Source organism: Aplysia californica, unplaced genomic scaffold, assembly GCF_000002075.1.
Source record: "Aplysia californica isolate F4 #8 unplaced genomic scaffold, AplCal3.0 scaffold00107, whole genome shotgun sequence".
Taxonomy (NCBI): domain Eukaryota; kingdom Metazoa; phylum Mollusca; class Gastropoda; order Aplysiida; family Aplysiidae; genus Aplysia; species Aplysia californica.
The window spans coordinates 605,640-619,877 of NW_004797377.1; the positions used below are offsets into that span (position 1 = coordinate 605,640).

A 14,238-nucleotide genomic window follows, 5' to 3' on the forward strand; every position below is an offset into this window, starting at 1 on the left:
ATTCTTCCCCCCACCCCCACCCCCGGCCACACACACATATAACTCTCCTTCTCTTTCTTTCATTTCCTCTTTGTATATCTCTCTCTATCTCTCTCTTCCTCTTTTTCTCTCTTTTGCTCCATCCCCTCCCCTCACTCCCTTTCCCCTCCTCCCTTCCCTTCCTCCATTTTGTTTTCGTTCTCTCCCCCCCCCTCTCTCTCTCTCTCTCTCTCTCCCTCTTTCACCCTTTTTCCTCCCCCTCGCCCTTTCTCCATCGCCTCATATTCTCTCCCCTCCTCCTCTTTCTCAGTCTATCTCTCTTTCTCTCCCTCCACCCTATCTCCCCATCTCCCTCCCATCCCTGCCCCCAAATTCCCACACACCCCAGCGCACGCTCATCACTTCTTCCCCGTGAGTTACGTCCCTTCACAGTCCCCTTTGCCTGTGAGCTAGCGCGAGTTCGCCTTGCAAGCGACAGACTCGCGATTCCCCCGCCGTGAAAAATACCAGGAACTGGTGCCATACAGGCGCTCTCACTGCCGTGAGCTCACGGGTCTGGAAGTAATGGTCATTGAAGAGCTCAGGGCGTGATGATTGCGGGACAGTAAGGAGCAAAAAACATCGATCCCACTCATTGGTTCCTACTTTGTTCAGCAAGTGTTGAGGTCAGTAAAGTATAGGTCCTGAACTTTTCTTACGAGTGTTTCTGTTTTGTTTCTTCACTTTGTTTTCTTTTTTTGTTTTTTTAAATTGTCAAACTTTTGCCGAGTGTTCAGTACAAAAAGGTACCGCAAACAACCAATTCTGTGTAGTTGAACTATTAACTGTGTACTTTCAAAGGAGTTTCACCTGTTTCGAAAATTACTGTACCAAATGATTTTTGTTTTAAGAATACAGTGGTCTGCGATAATGAAATATACTTTCCATAACAGTCCGTAGAACTTAGACGAGAATTTTCTTTCGTATATTCTCATCACCTCAAAAAACTTTCGTCAGTCCCAGTAGAAAACAAAATAAAACATAACACCCCTCCCAAAAAAAAAAACAACAACAAAAAACCCTACCAAAAACGAACAACAACAATAGATAAAAAAAAAGCAACGCTTGGCGTACCCACCCTACGAACATATCCTTTAGAACACATTATTAACCCTTCCATACCAAATATACTGCGTTTCTTTGGTTAACGTTAACAAAACAACCCCCCCAAAAAAACCCAACAACAACAACAACAACAACAACCAAACAACGACAACAACAACAAAACAAAAAGGCTGCGGAGGGAACTTTTTCATTTCACTTTTTGTCAATACGTTAGTGTTAACACATACTTCATATGTACTAGAAAAGAAGGCATTAGTTCTGAAAAACAACAGTAACGAAAGAAACAACAACAACAACAACAACAACAACAACAACAACAACAACAACAACAACAAAACCCCAAAAGAAACCAACAACAAAAAATGATTTAAAAAATACAAGCACACAGCTAATAAAAACCTTTTTATGTTTGTCTTAATTTTTGTGAGTTCAGTTGAAACTAACTTAATACTGTATTCCGTATTCCATAGACAAATAAAATAAATTATCTCGTTCTACTAGTTGTCTGAGATTGCAGTGACCATCATCGAGGTGTCATGAGTCGGTACCTGATGCTGATCTTACGTAGACGTATTGTTTTGTCTACAGAAAACAATATTGTTAATGAGTATTCACTGTCTACCAAGCGTATCCTTCATTCTGTTCTACTACAGTACCATTTGCAGATCAAAAGTGACTAATTGTAGCGAGGTAGAGGATGCATAGGGGCTGAAGGTACAATAAAAAACACACTCATTACTCTTGACTTGAAACGTATTAAACACACATTCGTTATGCCACAAATTCTTATGAACTCAGAGCAGCAGCCAAAGCATTCTGAATGATGATGTTAGGCAGGAGCAGCTGGTACAAGTTGTAGAAGATAAATCTTGGCGAGCGGTAAGAGTCGATCAGCTTGAAACATGAGTGTTTGAAAAGGAAGTATTGACGCATAACGTACTAATTAATCCCCGGAAATGGAGCTCGAGCTGAGGCTATTTTCATCCAAGCTAATATTAGTTGCTAAGCAATCTTGAATTTGGAAAGAGCAGGTTGATTGGCATAATTACGCAGAAAAGCACGTTTTTGTTTTGCTGCCAAGAAGAGTTAATTGACATAACGTGAGTTTAGAAAAAGAAGAGGGGGATGGGATGGGATGGGAACGGCATGGGACTATTATTCCCCGTTAAGGGATGACCATCCGTCCGCTCGGATCCGATCGGCCAGTTTGGGGAAAACCCTCAGAGTCGCTCGCAATTGGCTCAGGACTCAGGCTAATGCTCGTGCCGCGCGCTGTTCTAACATTCCATGGTTATGTTCTGGTCATGTGAACACAGAAGCATCTGTTTTTGAGAAAGAAAAGAAGTCCATGTTGCAATTTAAAACAAATTGGTCCACGTTCTTGAACTTGATTATGTGGTTCTGTTTTATGTAATCTAATTCTGCCATGTAATTCAAGATATTCAAAATTTTGAAAATTTGAATCAGTAATTTTTGGAAACCGAGCGCTGTAGAATTCATTGAATTCATCTCTACCGTGACTTCAAATTAATGGTGAGAAACTTTTAACCATCTCAACTACCGTAGAGCTGTTAAACCGTTCCAATAACACCTTCACGAATTCATTCGTTAAGGAAAATACTGAAAGCAATTAGACAACTTGAAAGTGACATTTGTTGACTTCTGTTGATTGTTCGGAATTTCGATGGACCGAATGTCTTACTAAACTTAATTAACATCGACCTTAGAGCCGGTCAAAAGGGACAACTTCTCCCCGAAGGGCTGGCAGTCCCGGTTGTGACCCAAACGTGCAGGGGCTGTGGCCGCTCCCTCTGATCACTTTCTCCTTCTTTGATCTGGGTGACAGTAATAGGGAGTGCCCACATACACGATCGGGTCGGGTCAGGTCGGGTCGGGTCGGGTCGATCCGGTAGTCGGGGCTAGCCAAATTGAGGGCGCAAAACGGCCATCGCGGCACAAACCTATTGACTCGGTCGGTGACCTACAAAAACAAACCCGTTTGTTTTCAGGCCTGCGAATCGCTCGATCGGGTGGTTTGCAGCCAATCACAAGAAGGCCGAGTCACATGTCCATGTTGACACTCAAAATCCGGTGGCGCCCTCTTCGAAAAAGTGGAGACTTTGCGAACAGAGTTACTCTACTTGTGTGAAAAACAATAAAAGCGAAACCAACAAACTGTGCTATTCCTATACTTCTTCTGGAGAAATGAAAGAGAGCTTCAAAACAAAGACTGCAGCACCATCTGAACCAATGGTGGACTTCTGCGGACACTTTTTTGGCCGAGAGAACTGGAGCTTTCTTCTTATGAACGATCTTTGATAACAGAAAGTTATCGATGCAACTATTGTAACCATGTTTATGGGATTCCAGACTGCCGCAGCACTGCAACAGGGAGCTGTGGAAAGGAGCCCTGGAAGCTATTGAGGTTAAAGGTTTCTCTACTTTCAATTCCATGTCGTCGGGTACAATCGCGGCGGGGTTGTAGTGTGCACTAAAACCACTAGAAAACGACCCGACCCAACCCGACCCGACCCAATTCGCTCTCGCTAGTGGGCACCCCTATAAGATATGGTGGTGCGTACAAACTGTGCAGTCAGCTTTAGATCCTCGATGCTGCCATACAGCTTTCCCTCCTGTGGTTAAACATAATATCATTACCATATCTATGTTCTTTGGATATGAAGCGAGTAGATTGCTGTATGGTATGGTGGCTGTTCCCTGGGCCCTGGCGACACTGGCAAAGGGATGTGTCTCCCCCAATATTATGTTATGTCTGCTGCTGAAATACGTACACTTAACTAATTTGAAACATTTCTGGAAAGACACACATCCCTAGCTGGGCGCAAACTCGATTTTTCCCGCTGTCTGACACAAGAACGAAGAAGAACACCTGGGGAAAGAGAAGTAGGAAAAGAGACATTTGGTTTCTGCCAAGTAATTCATTTATCGTTGTGCATCCGCCTTTCTCTGGGCGCATGGCGCTTTTTGGAGTGAAAAGAAATTGAGTCTGGATTTTGCCATAGTTTGGGCATAATTAAATTTTATTAGGAACCAGAGAAGGATCAAGAAAATTGTTGTATCAATCGGAAAAGGGGTCAGAATCAAATCACACTGTTATTGTAGCGCAGGTTGTCAAAATAGCCCATGTCTTTTTTGTCTGTGAGTCCATGAGTCCATGAGCTGGAGCGTGACTATCAGAGGGAGAAAAATGGTCGGTGACCTATCGCTGCTAATAGACAGAAAAACTGATATTTACGAAGGGGTGGGGGTGGGAGTTGGATGACAATCCTAGATACAGGTGATTGATTTGTTGAAGAGGTTGGGATGAGGAGTGGAGGGGTCCTATGAAATATCAAATAAAGCAATTATTCAGCACACCTCCCACTACGCGTCCCCCCCTCCCCCCTCGGCCAGAAATATTAAACTGAATAGGTTCATTATTATAATACGTTATTGTATTCTCCACGCAAAGGCAAGGGGAAAGGGTTAAGAGTTGGACCATGTCATAACACATTTGAAATCATGGGATGGGGATAGGGAGAGTGTTAACTATTTGTTCTTCTATAGATATTATAAAATTGCTGGGGACTTTGACTCCTGCTTTTTGTCTTATGACCAATAACAGTTTTGATAAAACTGATTGTCCCGCCAGTAAAACATCATCAAATGAAAAGAAAACTACCCCCCCCCTCCGCACACACAAAGCCCTCTTTCATCCCAACATTAGTCGGGATCAATACCATTTATAGAGGCACCAACTGTCTGCGTTGAACTGCTGTTTCAGTCTTAAAAATCCGTTTAAATCATCCAGGGAATAGCTTATCTCACACATTGGGCTTTTGGGAGTCGTACATTTCTTGACTGTTGTTTTGAAGTCAGCAAGTCTAAAGTCTGGAAGAGAACTCAGTTCGTTAGATCATTAAGTTGTTGGCGCGGTTTAGCTCCCACACAACCACGATGTTTGCTGAGTTTACTCGTGAAGAAAACGTAACAAACAAAAAAAGAAACAGGTGTTTTTAGGCCCCCATCATAAAGGTTTAGATACTTTAGAAGATACTTTACTTCGATCTTGCCTGTTGGGGCCAACTCGGGCTAAGAACGATACAACATCTCTGCAGAAACTCGAGATACTAGGAAAAATTCTTTCCACTCGGAAATCGAACCTGGGTCTCATGCGTGTGATAGCGAAGACTCTAACCGCTACACTACAGACACCGATGTGAAGAAGATAATATTTTCGTTGCAACTAATTATACAAAATGAACTTGACGAATTACACTTTATTGAACTCATGAGGATATTTTTTTTACAATGCATGGCGGACATAAAAACACAAATACATTAATCCCCAAATCATGAATAATACACATATCACAAATATAGACAATCCGCACGCAATTGCTGGTTGTCACTGTGCAGTACCCTGCTTTTGCACTAAGGTAATCCTGTCCTGATCAAGGACGTGCCTTGGATTGTTTGAGGGTGCTACTGGTAGGTCCTGCTTCTTTACATTCCTTGTATTATTTTTGCCTGTCTGTCTCATTTTTCCCAAGGGTAAATAACCATTATTGTATCGATGTGAGTCTCTTTACTCAAACAGACAAACAAAGGGACGCACCCCAGCGACCACCCACCAAAACTCTGTGGCACTGACACACGTTTCGACGTTATTGTGAGCCTCAGCTCATTAACCACTCAGCTACAGACTCTCTCCACCCCCCCCCCCACTTTTTCCCCTCTTTTTATAGGCGTAGCTGTTGAATCAACCACAGTTGTGCTTAGGAGGGCGCATAAACATTTTATTAACGAAAAAGGAAAGGAAATAAAGCATAGCCTTTATAAGTAATTGGAAAGACTGTCAGACTTTATAGGATTCCTTGTCCAACATTGGGAACTTCCGTGAGTGTCTAACGGTGTCCGTTTCTTCTGAATTGTTTCTTCGGCTTGAACTGGTTCAATATAAAGAAAGTGACGTTTCACTTTGTGTTCATCGCCTGGAAAGGTTCCAGGGATCGCTGTTAACAGGACACAGTTTCAAGTGCTAGATCGTCGAATAGACACGAAGTGTCTTCTACAGGAAGTAGTATCTCTTGACAACTGATTGCGGCGATATCCCCTTCCGAAAGTCAAGACAGCAGAGCTCTCATTGATTAAACATCAGCATCATCCACGAAAAAAGGTGAGTTTTTTTCCCTTTTAAAACTTTCCATTATTTAAAATCAAGAAGTTATCATTTCATTCCAACTCTTTATACCACACCCGTAATCGTGAGATTGCGGGTTCGGGGGTTCGAGCCTCACCTCAGTCCTTGGGAAAGGCACTTTACACGAATTTCCCGTTTGGTTCGATGCTTTCAGGGACAGACCTTAAACTAGGAGGCCCTGACTGCCTCCTTAATAACAGAGTGTTGTTGATAGGGCCGTTTAACCTATATCGTTTTACCATTTCACTAGCTCTTTTATCTCTCCGCCATTCTCTTTCTTTTGCCTGGATCTCTCTCTCTCTCTCTCTCTCTCTCTCTCTCTCTCTCTCTCTCTCTCTCTCTCTCTCCCCCCCCGCCCCATCTCTCTCTCTTTCTCAATTTTGTCCTTTTTTCCCCCTCTTCTCTGTCTGTCTGTCTGTCTGTCTGTCTGTCTGTCTGTCTGTCTGTCTGTCTGTCTGTCTGTCTGTCTGTCTGTCTGTCTGTCTGTCTGTCTGTCTGTCTGTCTGTCTGTCTGTCTGTCTGTCTGTCTGTCTGTCTGTCTCTCTCTCTCTTTCTCTCTCTCTCTCTCTCTTTTACACCTATGCCTACCATTTCGCTCACCCTGACTTATTTCATTGGTATCTGTTGGTTTTCACCTTGTTTGAAAAAGACGTAAGTGAAAGGTACCCTGTGAGCACTATTATTTAACGATATATATCTCCAACTTTCTGCTGGGATAACTCGTGGATTGGCCCGCACAGGTTGGATCAAAGCAGCCCGGCTCCTAAATAATCAAAATTTTATAGAAATAGATGTCAAATATTTACAATAAATCAGACATTTCCTGTTTTTTTTTCTCTTTGCTTGACTCAGGTACTCATGCCTGTCATTCTCTTACCTAACTCTTTAACTCTCTCGTGTCCTTTCTTCTCCTTTGCCCCCCCCCCCTCAACTGTCTTTCCAGTCTCTATCTTTCTCCATGCCTTTTTTTGTTCTCAACCACGTTTTTTTTTCATGTTCCAGCATCACCCTTCCGTCGTAGTACTCCTCTCTGACATCTTCCAGTTGGTATCTCTCTCTCTCTCTCTCTCTCTCTCTCTCTCTCTCTCTCTCTCTCTCTCTCTCTCTCTCTCTCTCTCTCTCTCTCTCCTGTCTTCCTGTACATTCGGTCATGACAGTTTATTTTTTTTCTGCCGTTTCACCCCTGCTTTGTGATTCGTTCATTCTCTCTCTTTCTCTCTATTTTGCTCTTTCTCTCTTCTCCTTCTTTTCTCATCTGTCTGTCAGTCTGTCTGTCTCTTTCTCCCCCTCCCCCTTTTCTCTATCTCTCTTACCCCTACGCCTACCACTTCGTTCACCCTAACTTACTTCATTTGTCTCTGTGATGTAAGGGTTGGTTTTCACCTTGTTCGAAAAAGACGTAAGGAAAAGGTCCCCTTTAAGCACTATTATTTAACGATATTTATCTCCAACTTTCTGCTGGGATAACACCTGGATTGACCAACACAGTTTGGATCGAAGCAGCCCGCCTTCTAAATGATCAAAATTTTATAGAAATAGATGTCAAATATTTACGATAAATCAGACAACATTTCCTGTTTTTTTTTCTATTTGCTTGACAGAGGTACTCATGCCTGTCATTCTCTCACCTTGCTCTTTAACTCTCTCCTGTCTTTTCTCCCCCCCCCCCCCCTAACTGTCTTTCCAGTTTCTATCTTTCTCTATGCCTTTTTTTTCTTAACCACGGTTTTTTTCATGTTCCAGAATCACCCTTCTGTCATACTCCTCTCTGACATCTTCCGGTTGGTCTCTCTCTCTCCTGTCTTCCTGTACATTCGGTCATGACAGTTTATGTTGTTCTGCCGTTTCACTCCTGCTTTGTGATTCATTCATTCGTTCATTAATTCATCGATCCACACGTCGCTGTTCCTCATTACCAGCCAAGCACCCTTGATCACTCCCTTCAAGCTCCTGTCTGTCTAATGTGTCCAGTTCGTTGATTTTTAGAGACGTTATCGTGGATCCCGCTTACGATATGGATTAACTGGTCATGGCGCAGTAGGCCTATTTGAAGGACACAAATCTTGGGGAAAGAGAAATGGGGGGGGGGGGGGGGAGACTAATAAAGAGAACTGTGTGAAATTTTGTGTTATTACTCCTGGTTTGAAATGTCATTTACTTGTATGACTGTAGTCAGCCTTTGGTTTGAAGTGCTTCTAGTGCGCAAGAGCGCGCGTGCGCGCACACATACAGAAACACACAGAAACACACACACACACACACACACACACACACACACACACACACACGCACACACACAGACGCACACCCATGGACACACGTGCACTTGCACACAGATACACTCACATACTCACACATACACACAAACGCACACCCAAATCTATATTTATGTACTGATTTCAGAGATTTTGATTGGGCTGGTATTGGATAACAGATGTGTCGGGTATATTATATAATAATATCATTTTGGCACTATCTCACCGCCTCCCCTCTTTTTTTGAGCCCGGAAGCTTCACATTCGTTAATGCAGTCTCTGAATGGAAACGTCTCTTTTTCATCACCGTATGAAATTTCTGAAAATAAGCACTCAGTGGGCAGGCGCTGAAGCTTTTAATTATTTTAGTTACGTTTTCTTTAAAAGTAGACAGGTGATGTGGACAGTACCGGAAAGAGAAATGTGTAGGCTGACATGACATTTACATTATAAATTGCCTCGAAGCAATACACTTCTATTATAATAATGACAGCAGTAACAGAAACAATGGCAATAGTACTCAGCCAGACAGTTCACTCTGGGAAAACGGGTCCTCAAAATTAACGTGTGTTTTTAGTAAATGTCGCCACCGGCACTCCTAAAGACTTGTAATAGTTTGTGTTTCCAAATAGGAACTCTTTTTGACGAGTCTTTGTTCCAACAAGGTGTATATACGGTGCGTGGTTCCTGGATATACGAGCATCATGCGAGCTGAAGTACTGGCTAGGATAGATGCTCACATTAATATCTGTGGCAGCCAAAGACATACTCTATTATAAGACTTTTGTTCTAATCTTCGTCCTCTTGGACACTAAATTGGAGGTGCAGAAAGATGGATCAACACACACACACACTTCTTTTTCTTTCTTTATTTTTTGGGGGTAAGTGTTTTACAGCGCTCGCAATTGCATAAGGTCATATGAATGCGCGGGACACATTAAACATTTTCAATTGGTAGGGAATGTTGAATTTTGCCCTGGTGGCGGCCGAAGCCTACTCTTATCCATTTTGAACCACTAAGAGATCTTTAACGTGCGTAACTTGCACATGGGGTCTCCGAGAGTTTTCGCCCTTGTCCGAGAAGACTAGGTGTAGATCTTACCTATCATAAGATCAGGGGTGTTGCTGAAAGACAGCAGCAAGAAGGAGCCACGGAATAGTAGTAGAAAGGCTGTAGGAAAAAGGCAGGAGCCCAGAGGAGATGACAAAGGGGGTAAAAGGATGGGGGCAGAAAGAAAGTGGAAACGAATGCTGACGACAGAACATTGTTAGAGAGCAGGAAATGATGTGAAAGGAGAACATTTTAGAGGGAGAAAAAAATCCGTCGGTATCCGGACCTACAAATGAGAGGTGAACACCGAAACCTCTAGACCACGAGAACCTCCTCACAGACTGTAGAACTTTTCATTAAATCAAAAAATCGATTACTATTAATAATAATGATAACGGTAATAGTAACAGTACACGTAGCAATATTAATTTAAAAAACAACCAATTATTGTTATGTAATAATAAATATAAAGGTTATTACTATCATAATTACAATTGTAATAGTAGTAATAATAGTGATAATAGTAAAAGTAATGTAAAGTTGTTCCCGCATCCGATCCGGATATTAGGGATTGCCTTGTTAGTGAGACAACTTCCTGGGCCTGAGGCATTTTGTGGCGGGGTGGCCAGTTCCTTTCCACGCCGCCTTTACTTCTCCAACTCGAAGGCAGATACCCATCACTGCTTGGTGGACAGGAGGTTTCGAAACAAATCCGTGCCTTAACCTGGGCTCGAACCCGGACTTTCCGCTTCAGAGACGAGCGCAAGTGACAATAGTACTGAGATAATAATAATGATACTGAGTATCATAATCATAGTTATTATTGCCATTGTTGTCATATTAATAATAGTAATAATAATTATAATAATAATAGTAATAATTATAATAGTAATAATAATAATAATAGTTTTAGTTTTAGTAGAGGCTTTACGGCGCTCACAACTGCATACTGACAGATGAGCGCCAGAAGATGTTACAAGAGAGTAACAAACACAAAAAAGAAGGACGATAGATGTTTGATAGGAAAGAAGAAGCAAACCACACTAGAGCACCCGCCAACCACCCACTAATAATAATGATACTTATAATATTAATGATGATTATAATAATGATAAATAATAATAATGATAATAATAATAATAATAATAATAATAATAATAATAATAATAATAACAACAATAATGATATTAATAATAATAATAATAATAATAATAATAATAATAATAATAATAATAATAATAATAATAATAATAATAATAATAATAATAATAATAATAATAATCTAATAATAATAATCTATAATATGTAATTCTGGAAGCTCAATCTTGTCTGTTTTTTAAAGTAGAAACCACCCCTTTTCGTTCTAAAAATTGAATTAAGGTAGCATTCAATATTCCCAAGAGCAAGACGGAGCTAGATTTTCATCATTTTAAGCTTAATTATTGATAGCATTTCATTTTTTGGTCGCAATATATCCTTATAAAATACACCTGATTTGAATCATTGCCTTCCTCTTAAAAATCATGAGCGTCCGCTGTTCATAAAAAAACTACACAGATAAAATTATGCAAGCAAAGGGCAGCTGATTTATCATTTTAAAAGTTATTTTGTAGTTAAGTATATTCTTTTGGGAAGGGGAGGGGGGGGGGAGTGTACACTTTTGCTTAGTAATCTCAGGTCCATGATAATGTCAAGCATGGATCTGTGTCGAAGACCCGGAGTTTAAGTGGATGGCCTGCGCTGTGCACTGTTTTGATTTGTTTGGTTTTGTTTTATTATTTTCGTTCTGCTCATTTTGTTTTTCGCGAACGTTTTACATTCGCGATTTGAGCCGCTCAGAGTCATGTATTTATGCATTTTGGGGCATTCCTAGGATATGGTGGTCCCGACTTTTCGAGAATCTAGATTAAAATTTAGTTTTGACTCCACTGACGATTACTTCTGGTTCTGAACGATTACTTTTTGATGCGCGTGCCGATATGGAGAGATAGCCTATCAAACCTAGCTAGATATCTAATTGCAAAACATCAAATCGAGGTCTAATTCACCCCATGTTTTTTTTTTAGGTCAGAGGGGCAAGCCCCCCTGAAACCCCCTTGCCTTGTAAAAAACAAGTGAAATTTTACTGCTCATTTTGTAGGCTAGCTTTAGATCTAGCAAAGATAGTACATAACAAGATGGGCCACTCAGGCAAAAAAGGGTCCGCAGGAAGTTCGCTCTTTGCTTCAGATGGCGCTGCAGTCTGTTTTGAAGCTCTCTTTCGTTTTACCAGAAGAAGAATAGGAATAGCACCTCCTTGCGTGCGCAGTTCGACTGTTGTTCATCAGCAGTTCGGGTTCGTTCAGTGTGGAGTTTTATTTTTTTAAAAATATTTTAATGACCTCTCGCCTTTCATTCTAAAGTCAAATTAAATGAAGAAAACAATCACCCTTTCCTCCGGAAGAGGTTTTATGTCAGCGTAACCATTAAAAAAAAGTGTTCTTCCGAAATTCATTAAAAAATTTGCTAGTTTCACTTTGATTTTTTAAACTCAAGTAGGGTAACTCTGTTCGCAAAAGGTGCGCTTTTGTGAAGAGGGCGCCACCGAATTTTGAGGACACTTTTTTAATTGGCTCAAAGAGAGAAGTGGCCCCTCTTGTTATGTAGACTCTTTGGATCTAGGCTACACCAAAGCAAAGATAGTACATAACAAGATATTCTTCTTCTGGAAAAACGAAAGAGAGCTTCAAAACAGACTGCAACGCCATACTACATAACAAGATGGGCCACTCAGGCAAAAAAGTGTCCGCAGGAAGTATGCTCTTTGCTTCAGATGGCGCTGCAATCTGTTTTGAAACTCCCTTTCGTTTTTCCTGAAGAAAAATAGGAATAGCACCTCCTTGCGTGCGCAGATCGACTACTGTTCATCAGCAGTTTGGGTTCTTTCAGTACGCAGTTTTAGTTTTTTTAAATATTCTAATGACCTTTCGCCTTTCATTTTAAAGTCAAATTAAACGAAGAAAACAATCACCCCTTCCTCCGGAAAAGGTATTTTGTCAGCGTAACCATTAAAAAAAGTGTTCTTCCGAAATTTATCCAAAAACTTGCTAGTTTCACTTTGATTTTTTAAACTCAAGTAGGGTAACAAAGGGTGCGCATTTGCGAATTTTGAGGACACTTTTTTAATTGGCTCAAAGAGAGGAGTGGCCCCTCTTGTTATGTAGACTCTTTGCCTACACTAAAGTCGGGACTACCATATCCAAGGAGTGCCTATTTTGGTTCCAATGTTTCCGAGTCTCCTTTAACATTTCACGAATAACTTGAATTCTCGGATTTCTTTAAAAGTCGCGAGAATCAAGCCAAGTAGCGCGCGAACATCCCCCCCCCCCCAAAAAAAAAAAAAAAAAAAAAAAAAAAAACAAAAAAAAAACAACAAAAAAACAATTCAAACACTGGAATACTGGAGTTAACGGGGGTGGGGGTGGGGTGGTGTGTCCTTGAACAACACGCGATAACCCTAGCTCAAAAACAGGGTGTTGCAATGGTGTATGGGCTGTGTATGTTTATGATATTGTGCATCGTTCATGCATTTACCCATGGGGAGCACTATAATGGAACTTAGCATTTCTATTTGCATTGCCATGTTGTAGATAATAATGTCCCAAAGAGTAGTGACAGCAAAACTGTCGTCAATTAGTCGCCACTGCAGGGGTGGTCGAAAGCAATGCATGTTTGTCTAAGCCGTAATCTTCAGGTTGTCGCGCTAAAGGCACACTGGCAGCAATAATAATGATAATAATAATAATAGTAATAATAATAATAATAATAATAATAATAATAATAATAATACTGACAAATATAATAATAATAATAATAATTATAATGAAAATAGATAATGATAATAAGGACAATAGTAATGATATTACTACTACTACTACTACTACTACTACTACTACTACTACTACTACTACTACTACTACTACTACTACTACTACTACTACTACTACTACTACTACTACTACTACTACTACTACTACTACTACTGCTGCTGCTGCTGCTGCTGCTGCTGCTACTACTACTGCTGCTACTGTTATTACTACTACTACTACTACTACTACTACTACTACTACTACTACTACTACTACTACTACTACTACTACTACTACTACCACTACTACTACTATTACTACTACTACTACTACTACTACTACTACTACTACTACTACTACTACTACTACTACTACTACTACTACTACTACTACTACTACTACTACTGCTAAAGTGAGAAAAATGAGCTTTGAGATTCTAGCACAGTACGGCACTAGATTTTTTTCCAGCCATTCAAAGCCCGGACGGTGTTCCAGATTTCGTCCAATAACAAACATATCTGATGATTGACCACTTTTTGTTCTCTCTTAATTGTGCGCAATCCTTTTAGCAATATTGTGAAGGAAAATAAAGGGTCATGATGACATATTCATATCATATTCTCTGGCCATGGCAACACACAGGCTGACAACAGTTTACCTTCTCATCCTCTATGCAAAAGGAATACCAAAAAAAAAAATTGTCAAGAAAAACCCCCACAACACTTTTATGTATTGAGAACGCTAAAAGACCCCCCCCCCCCCCTTCAACACACACACACACACACACACACACACACAC

At 40.7% G+C, this 14,238-nt stretch overlaps 1 long non-coding RNA gene across 1 annotated transcript; it reads left to right on the forward strand.

Annotated features, from left to right (window-relative positions):
• Positions 1 to 485: 485 nt before the first annotated feature.
• Positions 486 to 6,261, forward strand: LOC118477485. Its single transcript, XR_004858409.1, has 2 exons — positions 486 to 644; positions 5,832 to 6,261. It is a non-coding gene; the product is annotated as an uncharacterized LOC118477485 (long non-coding RNA).
• Positions 6,262 to 14,238: the final 7,977 nt, after the last annotated feature.